This window comes from Sorex araneus, chromosome 1, assembly GCF_027595985.1.
Source record: "Sorex araneus isolate mSorAra2 chromosome 1, mSorAra2.pri, whole genome shotgun sequence".
Lineage (NCBI taxonomy): Eukaryota > Metazoa > Chordata > Mammalia > Eulipotyphla > Soricidae > Sorex > Sorex araneus.
Window position 1 is genome coordinate 377,367,489 of NC_073302.1, and position 17,879 is coordinate 377,385,367.

Here is a 17,879-nt window from a genome sequence, read left to right on the forward strand (position 1 = left end):
GTTTTGATGGTACTCCCTAAAATAAGGAATCCAATGGGGAAAAAACTACAGCAAAGGCTAAGAATATATGAGAAAAGTCCAAACGAAAATCATGGGCAAACTGCGTTTGCTGCTATAATGAATTAAACTGTATCATTCAGAGATGAAAGTTACATGTAAAACCAAGAAATCACTTTCCTTACTATTTATAGGTAAGTTATTCTCAAATTTGCTCCAGTATCTCAACTTGCAGTTCCGAATATTTTTATGCCTACAGTTGTGATTTTTGATGTCAAGCTTATGTTCAACACTTTTATCTCTCCAATTTTCTCTTGCCCAATATGCCTTCATTTCCTGTATTTTAATTTTATCGTTCTTCTGTAGTTTTTCTTCATAAAGTGTGGGAGGATGGTGTTGATGGAATTTTAAATAAGCATACACTTTCTTCTAGGGATTCAATGTAATAAAGTAATTATGGTGATATATAGCAATTTCTATGTTTTGGGGTTACCTTTGAAAATATACTGTGAGGGGCCACAAAAGGTCTAAGGGACTTTACTTTTCACCTCGCAATTTCCCAATCAAACTTACATGAGCATTAGGTTACTACTCATGTATCAAATATCATTTGAACATGCTTACAAAATATGGTGAAACAAACATTAACAGGAAAAGAGGTCCTTGTGAAATTATTTGGGAAATGGGGAATTATTTGGGGGGCTCCAGTACCTGTCTTGCAAGCTCAAGTTCAATTCCAGGTGCCATCACTTGCCAAATATACAGTGCTAGCAGTTCTGCTCTTCATGCCTCACTGTGCTGGCCATGGTTTCCCACCACACTGCAGCCAGGTATGTGCAAGAACCATATGTAAAGGGTCCGATCTCTACAAGCTCTACAATCATGGCCAGGACTTTCCCTCTACGGGCTCAAAAGTGATTAACACAGCAACAGAGTGTGGCCCTGGGTGTGTACAGGTGCAAAATCACAGAGGTGTATGACCTCTAATGAGTTGTGATTGAGTGCTCAAGCACTGCAACCTAATATGTGAGCCCCAGTTGGCAAAACGGGCAAGCAGGTGTCTGACTCCTCATTGTCACCACATCACGAGAAGGAAAAGAGAGTGATGATGTAACTGTATTATCACATAGAGTTCACACCCATTTTATCTCTAGAGAACTTCTAATCAATCCAAACAGTTGCATTTTTAGAGAGGGATGACTAATAGCATGTAGTGGTGCTGGAAGATCAGAACCTCAGTTGCTGTCTAGACAGAGGAAATCAGAGCTCTGGTGACAATTGCAGATCATACAAGTGAGGGAACTGTGCACATATGACTATGATCCTATTCGAACTCTGAGGAGGCAAGGACCCTTTAGCTGTCTGAAACTGGGTGCAGTGTCCATTCTCTTGATGATGGCGATTTGGGTGGGCAGAGCATTGCAAGGCTAAGACAGTATTCTGTGCTATCAGAATCAGTATTACAATTCAGAGCTTTAGGGCATTTATTTGTACCCAACGTAGCAGAGTGAGATTGAAGCTATGTGAGTAGTGGTCTCGGTGGGAGAATTGCCTGTATTTTGGGGGTGCTCTGCTCTCTGGGGCAATCGCATGCATCTTTGGGGAGAAGGAAGGATCCTCGTGGCTGCTAGGGTAGGAGTCTGGATAGATAAAATTCCCAGAACCTAGAGGAAGTATCTAGATCAGAGAAATCATAAGCAGAAGATAACAGCCAAAGATTCCATGCAAATGTTGTTCCTCCCCATCATGTACACTGATGGAAGGGAATTCCCAACAGGTGGTCCCCTCTCTTACAGCTAAGGTACTGTAAAAAGTGATCTTTAAACAGAAGACTCCAATGCCTCCTAGTGAACAAACAAAAACCAATTCCACACTCTACCCCCTCACTTGGTCCCCCTTCCCACACAAGTTTTCACTAGTAGCAGTTACAAGCAGTAAGTAAATGATCCCATAAATAAGTCAATGTAACAGTGAAATTGAATCTCACATAACAAATGAAAGATAACATAAAGAAATCAATGAAACACATCAAAATCACACTTTCACAGAATGAAATAATAATGAAACAAGAAAGAATATGATTGGCGGAGTGGCTCAACAGTGGAACATATCCCATGAATGTGAGGGATGGAAGAGAGAGAAAATCCAGATGAGCTAGCAGGAGCAGAGGAATTCAGAGAGTTCGTAACCAAAGAGAGTAAGTGATTAAAACAAAATTCCATGGGGCAGTGAGAGAGTACAGTGATAGGGGCATGTGTCTTGCCTGCTACAGACCTGGATTTTGTACCTATACCACATATGGTCCTTCAAGTCCTGTCAGAAGTAATCCCTGAGCAGAGAGCCTGGAGTAAGCACAGGCAGAGGTGTGCCCCCCCGCTCACCCTGCCCCCTGCCTCCAGGGGGGTGGGGGGAAAGCAGAGAAACTGAATTGGAAAGACAGTAAGTGCTGTAAGACTCTCAATGGAAAGTACACTATGTTCAGTTTTGCAGAGAAAATGATAAATGATGTTGAAGATAAAGTTCCAGTAATGACTCAAATGGAAGAAGAGAGACAAATAACATTAAGGGAAAAATGAAGGTAGCAGTTGAAAACTACCAGACTTTATCAGAGAGAAAATATCCGGATATTCAGTATCCCTGGGAAAGTGTAAATAGAAAGGAACAAAGTTTTTTATTCAAAAAATAGTTTAGAACTTCCCAAATGTAAGGAAAGAACTAACTTTAGAAGGCCAGTTAGCTGTTAGAAAACCCAAAATGACATATACCAAGAAACATCCCTATTAAATGACCAAAAGTCAACTATAAATATATATATATATGAAGTATTAACGGGGAAATATACTACAAAGACACCTTGTTAAGACTGATTTCTTAGCAGAAAGCCTTCAGGATAGACATATGTAAGGAAGAACATATTTACTGCTAAAAAGATAAAACTACAAATCAAAAATATTGTGCACTGTAAAATTATAATTTAAGTAATGATGGAGAAGTAAAGGCTTTTCAAAAAAAAAAAAGATAATAGAATTGACCATTTTCAGATCTATACTATTAGAATGTTGAGGGGAATTCTTAGAAGGAAAAAAATATAAACCCTTAGCATGTGAATTATTATAATGTAGGATCAAAACCAAACAATGCAATAAATCAACAAAAATAGTAAAGAAAAAATAGATCAGTATTTAATAGTATAAAGATAAATTAATTAAAAAATTTACTTGCAGATCCAGAAAGACTGGGTTAACACAGATAATAATCTAAAGTGGAAACAAACTGCAAGTAAAAGACTCATAAGGAAACTAAATAAAATGGCACAGAAACGGAAAATAATTAAATTCTATAAAGGACATCATTAAGACCCACATATCAAGAATCATTTAAAATATAACTTCATAAATTATAATGATATAAAAAACAAGATCCAACTAAACTCTACATATAAGATTCTTGCATCATATTTTTAGGCAAATATAGGCTTAGAGTGAAAGATTTGGACAAGGTATTGCAAACAAATAATAAAGAGAAATAGAGTGAGAAGTATTAGTCCCATACCTATTAAAATAGAAATATGCTTAAGTGATAAGAAAGACAATTGTATAAAATCTAGGGTTTAGCCCATCAGAAAGCTATAATATTCTTCTACATTTCACATTCAACTAGAGTGCAACAAAATTTTAAAAGTTATTAGTAAACACCATGAGCTATATTGACAACACAACACTAACAGTAAGGAAGCTTAGCAAACCTCTTAGAGCAATGGTCACATCACCTAGACAAATAAGTTAAATGATAGTAATGAAGTAATTGGACAATAGATACTACACAGGAACCTTCATCTCCTGAAAAATAAGTACACATTTTACCCAACTGCCTTTGTAAAATCTTGAAGGACAGATCAGAGTTTGGGACACAAAGAAACTTTCAATATTTAGATTGAAATCATACCAAGCAATTTTACCTAACAATAGTATGAAACTTGAAATCAACAAAAGGAAACTGAAAAATCCTCAAACCATGGGGACTTTGTAACACACTTTGGAATAACTCCTGGGTCAACAAAGAAACAAAAGAAAAAGAATTTTAAAACTGGTAAATGGTGAAAATGAAGAGATGAGTAACCAGATTCCAGGTGATGCAGCAAACGCATTATTTAATAGGGAAGTTCACACAACTGAGGCCCACGCTATAAGTAAGAAAAGTTCTGACTATTCAATTTATCTTTACATTAGAAGCAAATAGAAAATGAGGAACAAACAGAAACAACAGTAAGCAAAAGGAAGACAATAAAAGTTGGGGCAGACATAAAGCAAATAAAAACCAAAAAGATAATACAAAAATACCCCTGTGAAACTAAGTTAGTTCTTTGAAAGAATCAATGAAATTGACAAATACCTAGCTAAAATCACTGAGGATGAAAGAGAAAACCCTGCTGTTAGAATCAGCAGGAAAGGTAAAGTTACAACAGATACTGCTGAAATACAAAGGATCAGTGGCTATATACACACATATCAGACAACCTAGAATCAAATGGATAAATTTTGAGTCTCGTACAACCTTATCAGACTGAGCCAGAAAGAAGTAGGTTGAAAGACCAATCATAAGTACAAAAGTAGAAGCGGTAATCAAAATTTCCCTAGCAACAAAGGCCTATGACCAGGTAGGTTTATTTAGGAACCTGATAACTCTTTCAAAAAAGGACTAAAACCCATTGTGTGGAAAAAGCACTTACCTCTCTTATTATGAGAAAAGTACAAATTAAAATGACAATGACTTATCACCTCATACCTGTGAAAATTACTGCTATTCAGAAGAAAGGAAACAAGTGTTTTCCTTGGCCACATGTGTAAAAGTTACAAAGACACACTGTTTTAAGCCCCAGATATTCTCTCAAGGTTTTTTTTTTTTTGCATGTATTTTAGATTTCTGTTTGTGTTACCATGAAGATTATATAAGCCTCCCTGTATCTGAACTGGTCTTTTTGGTGCTGGTATTAATTATCATCTGTAGACTAAACTGTTTCTGTTCATCCTCCAAATTGCTGTTAGAACGAGAACTCAGCTGGTTCTATTCAAAGTAGAAATCAAACATTTCAGGTTTAATATTTCTTGTCTTTTGTTGTTACTTTGTGCTCAGAACTGTGACTTTTTCTTTTCAAACCCAATATTTTAGTAACTTACTAAAGACAATTTCCACAATCTATTTCAAATATTTAATTTAAACCTAAAGTAACTATTTTAAAATGCAGTTTAAGGAATAAAGTGATTATTAGTCACATCTAGGCTAAATTTTCTTCATATTAAAGCTTTAATAGTTCTGAATTTAAAGGAAAGAAAGCTATCAATTTCATTCCCTTTAAATGTGTGTCAAGATTCAGACTATTCCCATAGTATTCTTTGGTGGTCTAAATTTTGCACAGTGAAGAAATATTCAAAGCATTCTTAGGGAATATCTCTAAAATTTACACAGTGAAATAGTTATTCTATGGAGTGGGTCATTGAGGTGAGAAGTCTGTTACTAGAATTTTTATTACGGGCTCAACAAAGTTCAATGACTTTTTTTCATATGATACATCAGCTATCCAACTGAGCTTAATTTTTTAAATCATAAAGTATTTTAGTCCTACAAAGAAATCCTTAAACCCAAGGAATACATTCACATTTTGAAAACTGCAAAGAAGTGGGAAGGCATTATAATAGAAGCATTGTAATAATTAGAAATAAAGGCAAATAAAAATCAGTTTCTTTAACATTTCTTCTCTCTGCATCCTGTGTACCACATTGCTATTTTAGGTGACATTAGAATCAAGGATGCAATATTTATAGAAGGATGTTACTCTAGTGATAACATATTACAAAAAGCGTTGGCAACAATCTAAGACACAGCAGGGTAGCTGAAGAGAGCTATTTTTGTAATGTTTAAAATTATACTAAATTAAAAAAAATCCTGCAGGCTCCGAGCTTTAAATAGCATTGGATAGTATAACTGATCAGAACATTAATTCTGATAACAAATTTTGGAGCCCATGTTGACAAATAATTTTTATGTATAAGAATTATTTATACCATTCTTATATAATTCATCATCAAACACCATTTTTCAGTGGAGTCTTATCCAAAGATAGATGATTGTAAATTGAAAAACATGTAATAGGATGACTGTTTCAAAATTTTAAGATTTTGGAAAACAACAACTGTGTAACACATACTCCCTAGTGCTATGTTTAATGCCCAGTGGCTATCCATAAATCAGAGTTGAAACAGACGATTATTTTTTTCTAATTTTCTTCTTATTTTGAAGCAGGTTTATTGAGGTATTTTTCACATATGCTCCATACCTATTTAAAGTCTTCACTTCAGTGATTTTTCATATGTTCAGATAAGTGCAGTTGTCACCAAATCTGATTTAGACCAGCATTATTGCCTTAGAAAGAAACCCATATTCTGTAGTTATAATCCTTTTTTTTTCCCCACTAGCCCAAACAACCACTAACCTATTTTCTTTTTCTATAGATGTACTCAATCTGGTACTTTCATATGAATGGAATTATATGCAGTTTTTATACTTTTAGTATTATATATGTCTTACAGGTTTCTTGGGGGATTGGATGTCGCTCAGTAGTTGAATGTATACCCTGAATAAGGAAATACCGATCTGATTCTCAATCCTGGCACTACATGCAGAGAGACAAGGTTAAACTAGGTGTTAGCATGTGTTAGTGCTTTCCTTCTTTTTTTAAGTCTTTCTTTTGAATAGCCATACCACCTTTTGTTTATTCACTCATTAGTTGGTGGAATAGTTTTATTCTACCATTTGGATTTTATGAACATTTTGTTTTTACATTGATTTCACTGTATCACTGTCACCCCATTGCTCATCGATTCGCTTGAGCGGGTACCAGTAATGTCTCCATTGTGAGACTTGTTACTATTTTTGGCATATCGAATATGCCATGGGTAGTTTGCCAGGCTCTGCCTAGTGGGCAAGATACTCTGGGTAGCTTACCAGGCTCTCTGAGAGAGACAGAGGAATTGAACCTGGGTTGGCCACGTGCAAGGCCCTACCCACTGTGCTATCGCTCCAGTTCAAACTACATTATAAATTTCACAAATCTCATTTTAGACATATCTTAGTAAGTGTAAATAGCAATCCACAGCCACCCGTAAATTTGTCCTGCTCTCCCCACCCTCTTTCCTCTTCCCTTCAGAAACTACCATTGAATCATTAGAGTTTGAGCTTTATTTTTGTTGTGTTCTGTTGTTTTGTTTACTTTGACTGCTGAATGTGAATTGGTGCTGTTGCTCCAGAAGACAGGACCAAGGTGCCCCAAATTAAACCTGTAACTATCATATAATCCAGTAAATTAACCCCTAAGCAATTATCTGAAAAATGTAAAAAGCACTGATTTGTAAATAAATATAACACCCTTACATTCATCTATTATTCACAGTAACTAAGACATGGAAACCATCAGAATGCCTGTCAGTGGAAGAAAGTTCAGAGGTTAAGCATATGCCTAACATGTGACAAACCTTGGTTCAATTTATGATACCCATGGTTCCCCAAGCATCAGGGGGTGCATCCCTGAATGCCCCCGTCACTGCAGGGGTAGGACTAGGTAATTGTGCCACCAAAGTGCTCCAGTAGCACCACATCCTTGGGCCCTCACATTCAAATGCCATCTTGATGGCACGAATCACCAGAAACACCAGGAAGAAACTTCAGATTCTCCTGAGCACAGCTTGAGTTCCCCTGCACCCCCCATACACACTCCAAATTCATAAAATTTTAAAAATCACTCATTCAGCATAAAACAATTTAGAAAAATGAATCTTACTACATTAAAGTGCTTCCAGGAGGGCTGCCAACACTTAAATATTTAAATCTTACTTGATAAAGATACAAGGTATTTGCTGTTACCATGATCCCTCAAAAATTGTTGCAGGATTACAAACAAAGCAGTCTATTTCAGTTTGTGAAAACTTTATCTTTTCTATTTATGAGATTAATCTCATCCCTTTCAAAGAAATATCAGGTACAAAAAAGGAGGTAAATATCCTAAAATATTTTTGACATTTGTGATAGATTTCTATAAGCAAACACACTAGCCTATAAGAGGCTTAATGTGAAATATAAAACCATGTATAGAATATTTTTAATGACATCCAATGCCAAGGTCTGATCATATTCAAAAGAAACACTTTCTTTGCCAGAGAACTATATTATATTATACATATGAACCTCAGCATTAGTTTTGATATTATGTTAGATGTTCATATTTAAGGAATCATAATTCTTTGTTTAAATTCAAGGCCAGAATTTGACTCTTAATGTTTAATTGGTATTTACTTAATATACTCAGTGTTATAATTGGAATGCTTGCTGAAGTGAGATCATCTTACATGTAACTAGTGACTTTGGTCACAGAATCAAAAGAAATTTAAAACAAAGCAAAAAAACTCAATGAAAGCTTTTAAATAGGCAGTAAAATTGAACTCTAATGGTATCCATTAAAGGACAGTGTGATTTAAGTGTACAAATCTCTACTTGTTACATTATTTTATTAATTTTATTAATAAAAGGAAAATTTTTCAGGGCTTAAATTTTGTGTTGTTTTTCAGACACAGAGCACCGAGTGTTCATTTCTCAATGTTTATATCAATAAATTGGTAATAACCATATGAAGAATAAATTGTTTCTCATAAATGGCAAAAGTTATTAACATTGGAAAACTGAGTAAACAGCTATGGTTTTTTAAGAGCAAATTTAATTTTGATTACATTTTGGTTCTTGACATAGTGCAATTACATAAGGTTTGTATACCTTAACTAAGTTAATAAATATATTTAGTTGTTCTAAAAGATTAATTTTGTGGGCAGGTGGTTACATCTGACAATAGAAAAAGGCCATCCGACATGTGGATTGAACTCAGGACCTCTTAAATGCAAGCCACATCAAATATAGAAAACTCAAGTTATGCTCAGCTTCAAACTTTCATTTCTTAAATTGACAAAACAAGAATTTAAACTTGATGTCCTTTAAATTCTTTGATGACAGAGCATTTTACTATTGACTTTTTCATAGCAGTATTTTATTTATTTATTTATTTCTCTTTGGGTCACACCCGGCAATGCACAGGGATTACTCCTGGCTTTGCACTCAGGAATTACTCCTGCGGTGCTCAGGGGACCATATGGGATGCTGGGAATTGAACCTGGGTTGGCCGCGTGTAAGGCAAACACCCTACCCACTATGCTATCACTCTAGCCCCAGCAGTCTTTTTTTTAATTTGAAAACTATTGCTGTCAACTTTTTTCATTTTACAATAAAAATGATAAAATGAAAATATTTTATAACTTATTAAAAATTTTAGGTGATATGGTTACAATAGTATTAACATTTTTTGGTTTCATGTGACAGTTCTTTCACCACCACTAGTACTGAAGTGGCCAGGATCCTCAAACACTGTTTTTCACATTGCTTATTTTTTGTCTCTTCCTTCCTCCCCACCCTAATTTTCCCCAACTGTTTGATAGTCTGTTTTGTAATCAAAGGCTAAGATTTTGTCATCATTCAATACTGTGTATTCCCTTGTGTTGTTTCTCTGTATACTACAAAATGAGTCATCACAGGTATTTTGTCCTTCTCCCTCTGACTTATTTTATTTAATCAGTCACTTGTCATCCCCTTGATCTTCGATTTACTCCAATGGGTGCCAGTAAGGTCTCTATTTGTCCCTGTCGAGTGCTAGTGTAGCACAATGGTATCTACTCTCTCTAGGAACACGAAGAGCCTTAAACCATTCATTCAGGGTTTCGATGAAGAAGTCTGACCGTCTCATAGGTGGCAGCCACGACGTCTTTTGATGTCCCGTGAATCCAGTCAGTAACAGCTCTAGTCCAGTGGTCATCTCTAAATCGCATTCGTGTCCAGCCCATCTGATTTTTGGAGCCTAGGAAAACAAGACAGCGTCCCTAATTTTTGATCGTTGTCAGAGGTCAGAACTCCGGGATTCCTTCTTTCACTTGTGTGAAATGTGATACTCCAAGCATAGCTCTTTCAATTCCTCTTTGGGATACCTGAATCTTGTTCTCATTCTGTATTCATAGGGCCCAGATCTCTGAGGCGTATTTGACATTTAGTCAAATACGCCTAGTGCAGGAAGAACAGTGAAGTCGAAAAGATGTGCCCGGAGCCAGAGGCTGTTCATCCTCTTAACAGATACCTCCAATTTCATATAACTGAGTAGTATTCCATTGTGCATATGTACAGCATTTTTTATCAGTTTACCTTTGATTGGATGCTTATGTTTTTCCTTACCTTGATCCATTTCTTCACATAGATATAATCCTATCTTTTTATCTTAATGCTTTTTTGGAGGGTAGATGCCAAGAAGTGGAAATACTGTTATGTCTAATCTCTATTCTTAGTTTTAAAAAAAGTTTCTATGCTCTTCTTTAAAAAGAATTAACCGCCGCCGAGATGTGATCCCGGGGGCCGCACGCATGTGAGGCCTCTCCGCAGCTGCACGAGTGTGAATCCAGACCCAGCAAAACCTCTTTCAGCATGGGCAACTCTTCGAAGAATGTCTCCAGCCTGAGAACTAAGCCTCAGCCCCGTGCCCGCCCTGGAGTGGAAAGGTCATTGTAATCTTCCACATGGTGATTTAATAAAATAAAATTTTTATTTAAAAATAAATAAAATAAAAAGAATTAACCAGATGATATGGTCTTCATTAGTGAATGATTTCTTTTTTACCACTCTGTCACCAGGATAAAAGTCATTTTGATACATGTCATTCTCAAAGGCCTGGGATAATATTTCATTGCCATTATGTATTTTTCTGATATATGTGTGATGATAAATATATTTTAATATTCCTGTTGGCTGTCTGTATACGCTCTTTGAGGAAATGTCATTTCACTGTTTCTCTCCATTATTTGATGGATTATTATATATATATACAGATCTGTGTGTGCTTTACCTTATTTATATCCAGTGATAGTGTGTGAATATATTTTTACATATTATGTGATGTATGTTGTAAAAGTATTCCCTCCCATTTTATAAAAGATTTTGTTAGTCCCTTGTTTGCTGAATTTTCAAAGTATCATATTGATAACAAAATTCCTAACATAATAATATCAAACAGGGGCCCAAGCGATAGTATAGCAGATAGGGCATTTGCATTGCAGCCGACCTAGGTTTGATCCTCGACATCCCGTATGGTTCCCTGAACATGGCTAGAAGTGATTCCTGAGTGCAGGGCCAGGAGTAACCCCAGAATATTGCTGGGTGTGACCAAAAAAGCAATAATAATAACAACAGCAACAATAAAAACAATATCAAACATATATAACAATAATTACCAATGTCCAAAGTATATAGTTAACATAACATGCAAATTTCCTGGTATTTCAGGCCTACTACGTAGAACAATTTGATTTTTATCTAGTAAGGCTAGGTGCAGAGGCATACAGAAAGGCATAGAGTTTCAATAGCCTCTGCAATAAGAACAGCATAAACTGTGTCATTAATTAAATTAATTAATTAATTAAAACATTAATTCACTTAGAAAGAAATGTAGATTGTTGTCACAGTTTGAATATATCTTAAGTATATTTATAATCTCATGGAACTTATGATTCATTTTAAAAACTATATTAAAATCCAATTTAGATATCACAAAGGAATACTAAAACTTACCTTAGTTTGAGTTCTAAGTTTCCCCTAATTCTAGATAGCATGCTATTTATCCATTGAGCCAATTCAATTATACAGAAAATTATATACATATATACAATAAATCTGATTTGATATTGTAACCCATAATGTTTTTAATTTTATAGACTTGGTTTTAAATCTTCCAAGTTGTAGTTCCACAGATCACTCCTGGTGACACTTGACAAATCAGGCCAGTGGTCCAATGCCTGAGGATACAGGGCTACTTGGGCCCTCAGGTGTCAGAGACCATCTGAGCCACTGATGCTCCCAGACCTGCAGGACTGTGTAGTGTCACTGATGGTGCTCTGAGGGTGTCCATGTAGTGCTAAGTTGTCTTCCTGGCCCTCAATTTTATAGGGATTTTTTTAGTGTCACCAAACTCCTTCAAATAATAGTGTTAGAATTGAATAGATCATAGTGACACTTGTACATCATTGGCTGGTGTCCTTCAAAGGGCTCAGTTTTACTTGTGTAAAATACAAATCAATAGGGTCACTCTAAAAATAGAATTGATAGGGATGGGGAAGATTAAACAAGGGTAAGACATTTACTAGCCTTGCATATCCTAGCAGTATTCCTGGCATTATTTATGGTTCCCAAGCACTGCCAGAAGTGATCCCTGAGCATAGTGTTGGGAGTAAACTCTGAGCATCACCAGGTATGACCAAAATAAAATCACCACTCCACTCCCCCCAAAATAAAATTGGTAGCAGTAGTAATTATAGCTCATATTTATGTTCTATCCATTACCTCCCAGGAACTATGATTTAACATTCTTTATGTATTATTAGTCACAATGATCTATAATATATACCATTACTATTTGCAAATGACAAAACAACGTTTTTGCAGATTGCTCACTATCACACATGTACTCAGTGATATGATTAGTAGTTTATATCCTTTTTAAATGAGTAGTCACAGTGCATAGAAATTATTCAAACTAAATTAAAACATTTCAATTCAGGTCTAAAGCAAAATAATTTTGCTGGTTTTTCTTAATAACATTTTCAAGTAGCTGATTATGCATTGCCTAAGACTCCATAACCAGATAAACCTCTCTAAATTTTGGTATGTGATAGGGAATTTCCCTTCTTTTAAATATGCAACTTGCATTGGTGATTCTGTGAATTGTTGTCAAAAGCTTCCTTAACTGGAGGAAATGCCTCCAGTAATTGGATTGAATGGAAAAAATGTTCTATTTTGCTAAATTATAGGTTTTATATTTAGTTGATTTAATAAAAGCATAGCCATAATTATGCCAACCATTAATTAAATGCCTTTAAGATATAAGGAGTAATTACTTTAAATGCACTTTATCAAGAGTGGACATTATAAGTATCTTCTTCAGAGAAATAGAAACAAGTAAACATATTAGAAGGATCAAAGCCTTCATCTTCCTCTACTGTAACTGGTATATAACAGCACTCTGGTTTTTCTTATAGTTTGTTGAATTATAGTATCTTTATAGTTTCATTCTACAAGAATGAAAACAAGATTACCTAAAATACAATGATGCACTTTAGAAAAATGCAAGTCTGGTTTGCAACTTGCTAGCATTGTTTTTAGTCCTTGAGACATGGGATCCCTGTTTTTAAGTGAAACTGCAACTGTATCAGAGTTGTTAGAAAGTAAAGCAAATAATCAGAAAAACAGGTACTGTTCTAGCATCTATTTATCATAATAAGCATCTATTTATACTTACTGATGATAATAGGCCTAAATATATTTTATCTCCCCTTTTTGCATCTATATGCAAGTGCATGTGTTTCACTGAGATTAACTGTCTTTGAAATCATTCTCAGAAAATGAAAGGTCAGTTTTTAGTGTTTGAAATTGCGCTAATTATCATTTGTGAGATATACAATAACATAGTATAAAACTAATATCCAGTGATAGAAGAAACAGGGGCCAGAAGGACTCGTCCATGGTTGGAAGCTTGCCACAAGTATGTGGGGACAGAGCGCAGTTAGGATAGAGAGGGGCCATTATGACAATGGTAGTTGGAAATGATCACTCTGGGACAGAATTGAGTGCTGAAAGTAGATAAAGGTACATACATGATAACCTTTCAGTACTTGTACTGCAAACAATAATTCCCAAAAGGAAGAGAGAGAATAGAAGAGAGGAGAGAAAAGAGGAGGGGAGGGGGGGAGAGGGGAGGGGAGGGGAGAGGGGAGAGGGGAGGGGAGGGGAGGGGAGGGGGGGGAGGGGAGGGGAGGGGAGGGGAGGGGAGGGGGGGAGGGGGGGGGAGGGGAGGGGAGGGGAGGGGAGGGGAGGGGAGGGGAAGAAAGACCTGCCATAGAGGGAGGTGGAAGTGCAGGGGGTGAAGGGAAACTGGGGACATTGGTGGTAGGAAATACAAGCTGGTGAAGGTGCTAGTGTTGGAACATTGACTGAAATCCAATCATGAGCAACTTTCTAACTGTACTTAAGTCGATTCAATTTTAAAATAAATATTTAAAAATTAAAATTGAAAAAGAATGAAATTGTGCTTGTTCATTTTTTGTTATGATTGTTTTTTACAAATAATGCACGTGTAAGAAATGGATAAAATAAACTTATCTAAACACTTGAAATTCTCTACACTTTGTAAGCAAGAGAAATAGAAATCAAAATGTAGATGTCAGATCAATAAACATCCATCTTCTAAGGGTAAACAGAAAGAACAAAGAAAAAGACTTTTCCCAAGAATGAGAACCCAGATTAACTCCAATCCATTAGAAAGTCAATAGCAAATATGTGCTCACTGTCCTTTTCCCTCAGTTAAAGGTAGGTTCATCTGCCAGGTCCCTTTTGCTAACTAATTATGATGTCTATAAAAATTTATAAACAAAAAGGAGAACAGAAAGTGGCATTCTTGCCCCTTGAGTTGTCTGATGTAACATAACCTGAAGTTCCAGGAAGTTGGTGAAGTCATGCAAGAAGAGACTGAAACAATGTCAACCTTCAGAAGGACACATACTTTTTGTTTCCACATAAGGAGAAATGAAAATTTATAAGAAGAACTTGTTGCAGATTAAAGTTGGGTTGTGCTCTATCTGGGACATTTAGTAAGTTACTTAACCTCATAAGTGTCATACTGTTTCTTCAATTTTAAAACAGAAAATCACCTATTCTGTGTGTGTATAACTCATTTAGTTATTCAATGGACATTTAGCCATCAGCACTAAAGAATTAGGTTATATGTTAAGCTCTGGGAATAATTTAATGAATAGGAGATAAATAAAACCATACTATTATTAAGTAAATGAACATTTAAGGAAATTAGATTATATGCTAGGTTCTATGTAAAATATATGAAAGGGAAATAAGTTGAGTGTATCTGTAGAGTTATCAGAATTTATCTCTTCAGAGCAAACATGACTTTTGACTCATATACAAATAGAGAATGATTTCTGCTGGTACAAAGCCAATAAGATGAATTTCCTACTGGTTGGGACTATGAGTGTTAAAATGCAGGGTGTAGAAACTTGAAATCATGTGCCTGTATAGATGACATATGGCTAGAATTGCAATAGATATTGGATGCTCTGTGTTTCTTATTCCTTCCTCCTTTCAAAGGAAATGTTATAGTTGCACTTATTTTTTCACTGTATGCTGGGTATGTGTGAGAGAAATAACATGCCTTAGTTTAATTAATCTCTAGTTCAAAAGCACCCAAGTGAAGAAACAGGACTAAGAATTCTCATCCACATTGTGAAATGATTTAGAATTCAAGACTAAATATTGAATTTAATGTCGTTAGATAAAAAAAATAATCCTAGAGTAAAAGACTAAACAGAGTGCACTGAATAGAAATAGTGGATTTTCAAATGGGAGGAATGCAAGTTGCTCTGTTTGCAAGGCAGACTTATGATAGGGTGTTTTCAAAATGGTAGTAATAATCCTTATCCTTGCTCATTTGCAATATGATTTTACCATTGTTATCAACATTTAGAGACTATTTCGCTTTTCTGGGTTTAGGGCCAAGGTCACACTTTAAGGAACAGAGTGTTGCAAAGTTGAATGAGACAGTTTTGAAATATCAGTGTCTGAAGATCAGAGGTTACCTGGGAGGGTGACCTAAAGGATGATAGAAGGACAGTGGGGAAGTGACAGGGGATGAAGAAGGAAATCTACTGGCTTCCTGCCATGTCAGAAATTGTGCTTGCATCACCAGACATGAGACTGTCTGGGATCCACTCACCAGAGCTAAGTTGTCTGATTACTTCAACTTTGTAAGTGACTCCAGGAATTAGCCCCCAAAGAACTGCTTAGATTATTAAACCAAACAGAATTAAGAGAGAAAAATTTGTTGTCCTAAGAAGATAGGTTTTTGAGATTTATTGTGTAATGGTAATTAAAGTAAAAAAGAAAAATTACCCATATTGTGAGGATGCTGATATTTTAGTTCAGGTGATAATTAGATTTATTTTATTTTATTTTATTTTATTTTGCTTTTTGGACCACACCTGGCAATACACAGGGGTTACTTCTGGCTCTGCACTCAGGAATTACCCCTGGTGGTGCTCAGAGGACCATATGGGATGCTGGGAATCAAACCTGGGTTACCGAGTGCAAGGCAAATGCCCTACCCACTGTACTATCGCTCGAGCCCCATGATAATTAGATTTAATAAAGTTTAAGAAATTATATTTTTAAGGGCCAAGTGAGATACCACATTTTTAAAATTCAGAAATGTCTAGATTTAGAAAAAAACATATCTTTTATGTTCTATTCTAAAGACTAAAATGAACTGTTTAATGACCCTTTCTAGGACCAATGAATTTTACATCAGTTTTATAAAAAATTGCAACTAGAGACCCACCTCCCACAACCACTACATGTCAACTCACCCATCAGTGCTGCTCTACAGATTCCCAAACTAAATCTTCAAGGAAATGCAAGTCAAGTAGCTAAAATACATGGACATACCCATCAACCAGCTGCAAATTCTGAGCACCCTCAGTATGTGGGTGGGACAAGTCCCTGCTGTGTGGAAACCCCAGTAGTCACACTCCATTACGGCAATGCTCCAATTCCATGGCTCTACTAAGGATCTTCGAAGACACATCCTAGTTTTACAGATACTGAAGTTTCAGGACTGTGCGGCCATACATTCAGCGTTTACAGCTGCAGTACACCTCCAAATTTCATGGTACTTTAAATTGCAGTAGAAACTACAAATTGGATGTGGAAGTAACATAGAAGCCGACTACACGCCACAAACAAAAACAGTAACACAGAAGGCTCAACTAGCAATGGACAGTTTTGTAAATCCTCAAAGATTTAACGACCCTGTGGTGAGATATAACAATTTGAACAAAATATTATTTTACTAAATTACTTTGTGATTTAGGGGACGCTCCCGTCTCCCTCCCCTGCTGTCATCGGGTCGGTGTGTGTGTGCGAAACCTTCCCTCCACCCACCCCCGGACCAGTCTGGCTCATCACACCTTGTTTCCTAATGGTTTCGTGTTTGGAAAGGGCTGCTGGTTGCAGCTGCTGTATTTTTATTTTTATTTTTTTATTTTGTAGTAGCAAAGCGATTTGGGTTGGTCGAAGGCTTGTTGCAAAATTCGCATCCGTGAGGCTTCCTCAAGGTACCAGAGACTCACTCTGACTCCGAGTGGTTAGGGAACGGGATGCTTTGCTTTCCATCTAGAAAACACATTTTGTGCGTATTCTAATTCTATCCTAAGACCACCTTTTTAATATAGGGGAGTAAGGACTCAGTAGCAGAGTTTTCACCAATTTATTTATTGGTAGGCGTGGGGAGTGGGGTGTGGGTCACACCCGGCGGTGCTTAGGGCTTACTCCTGGGCGCCGAGCTTAGGGATCACCCCTGGAGGGGGTAGGGAAACCAGAATCGATCCTGGGTGGGCCATATGCAAGGCAAATGGTGTTCTCTCTCGATGTTATCTCTCTTTACTAATCTTTTGATTGGCATTTATGACTCTTGGACGGAGATAAGGAGAATACTACATATATTTTTATTGTATTTTCAAAAGCTATAGTGCATTAGCGTAGACACCTTCCACTTCTTAGAGTTATACGATATATGTTTATCTTTGGGAGTGCACATCCAGCAGTGCTCAGGAGCTACACCATGTCAGTGCAGAGGGGTTTGCTTCCTAAATGCTCTGTGAGCGGGTGCCAGGATTGAAACGCCTGGGACT